General features: G+C 39.6%; 1 pseudogene; it reads right to left on the bottom strand.

The window, feature by feature from the left end:
• On the bottom strand, window positions 1–481 carry LOC107086098 (annotated as a pseudogene).
• Between the last annotated feature and the right edge of the window lie 1704 nt (window positions 482–2185).

The raw sequence follows: 2185 nt of genomic DNA, 5'->3' as shown, positions 1-2185 counted from the left end.
TCACTGTGTGAACACATACTAGCTGTTGATGACATGAACACTCTGACAGTAGTAAACTGCAGCATCTTCAGCTTGAACTCCACTGATGGTCAGAGTGAAGTCAGAGTTTGATCCACCTTCTTTAAACCGATTTGGAGTGCCTGAGACTCGATTTCCAACATAGTAAAAGAGCAGCTTGGGAGTTCCTCCATCTTTCTGTTGATACCAGGCTAAATGGACAGAGCCATGGACGGTCTGACTGGTTCTACAGCTGATGCTGACAGATCCTCCCAGATCAGCTCTCACTGCTAAAGGCTGATTCACTTTGACCTGACCTCTGGACTCTGAGGACACAGAGACAAAAACATAAAGCAGCTTCATGGTTTGTCGGCTTTATTTCAGAGGGACAGATGTTCATAGAGGAGAGGAGTTTGATTCTCTGGACTTTACCTGTGAAGCAGCAGCAGAGGAGAGTCCAGATGAGGACGCAGATCAAAGTCATGTTTTTGATGAGGAAGATTTCTGTGTCTTCTTTTGTCATGAATTACAGCTGTCAGTCATCCAGAGTTCAACTCTCAGGACTATAAACTCTGCCAGAGCACTGGAGCATGGAGCTGCTGATGCAAAGTGGCTCTATGGAAATACTCTGACTGACTCATTGATGACAAACTTTGGTAGGGGAGCTGTTAGCTATTTGGGAACCCTGAGAATACTGTGATGCCTCCCACCCCTGTTCATAAGCCAAGGTGCCTAGCCCTGTAAAACAATCAAACATGCTGACGTAGAACAACTGCTCACATTGTCATCCTGTTATGATTGTAGGTTAAGTTACATTATTTTGAAATATCTGAAGCAAAAGAGAAAAAAGTGCTTTCTGGATGGTTTGCTTTTCTTAAACTTAATCTTTATATTCAGAGACAGCTTTAATTGTTGATGGAAGCTGTTTTAAGATCACAGGTTTCAAGCTAAAATATCACTCCCTTGCAGGGTCTCCATCCTTTCTGGTGGGTGCATTCATACTTACAACACAGTTAATCTATACTGATGAGTGAAGTTCAAGTGTGATGAAAGATGCATCTGCTTGAATTAACAAGACAGGTTATACTGCATGAATAGGTTTTTTCTAATCCATGTATCATCTCTCTCCTCTACTTTCTCTTCCAGTCATCATACAACCCGGAGAGCTAAATGCTACACAGGAATGCAGAGGTGAAGGGTCGTGAGGCTGCAGCTGAGGAAGTGCACCATTTCCTCTTTGGTTACATCTTTATAATAAAAAAACCTTATACCACATGAACACTATGATGGAAACTTCTAGCTTTTTTTTTTAAATCATGACATTTCCATATACAGTACAGCTTGTGTAATTTAATTGGAATGAATTCCATGATTGAATTTTTGTTGCTTTTGAATTTGAAACCGCAATTAGAGGGGGAGGATTGCAGTTTCAAATGGTCAGTCACATAATACACACAAAAAACAGCTCTGACTTGAAAAAATATTCTGACAAAGTGTGAGGAGTCAGTCTATTAAGGATGGATTCCTGAGGCAGACTTAGTTAAAATACCTGGGGAGCTCAATAAGTAGTGCTGAGGAAAATGGAGGAATTGGAGTTTGATGAGTTTCTGAATCTGGAACCAAGTTTGGATTTCTGAAAAGGAAGGAAGGAGAATTCTTCAGCGATATTATTCTGAGATGATCTTTGTAACCCTGATGTTAAGATATGAAAGACCAGAGTCAATCTGCGGATAAACTATGAATTTATTTGAGTGAGAACGGCCTTTAGTGATAATTTCTCTGACTGCCACATTATCTGAAAAAGAATGAGAATGGATTATTTCACCATTACATATTGGCAAGAAAGAATGCATTGTGTGCCTAAATAACAATGGAAAGAATTCTCTCAGCTGTGAATAAATACCATATATGCCCAAAAGACTGATATGAGCACATGCAAGTAACTTTCAGAGAAAAGCAACCCTATTTACTTATCCTGCAATTTGCATCTGTCTAATTTGCCTTGTTAATTTCATTTGTAATGCTGTTTGGTAATGTATGGCATAGAATAGAATAGAATTGTGAGGAATCCAATTTGTGTGGTCTGATGTTTATGTTTGTCTCTCCCTCCACCATCAGGTGGCGCCCTGTCCTCATTGGGCCTCCCTGCACACCTGCATTTTTTTTTTTTTTTTTTTTTTTTTTTTTT

Source organism: Cyprinodon variegatus, unplaced genomic scaffold (genome assembly GCF_000732505.1).
Source record: "Cyprinodon variegatus isolate N-32 unplaced genomic scaffold, C_variegatus-1.0 Scaffold143, whole genome shotgun sequence".
In the NCBI taxonomy this organism is placed as follows: Eukaryota; Metazoa; Chordata; class Actinopteri; order Cyprinodontiformes; family Cyprinodontidae; genus Cyprinodon; species Cyprinodon variegatus.
The sequence above is the reverse complement of the archived record's forward strand: the minus strand, read 5'-3'. Positions and strand labels throughout refer to the sequence as shown.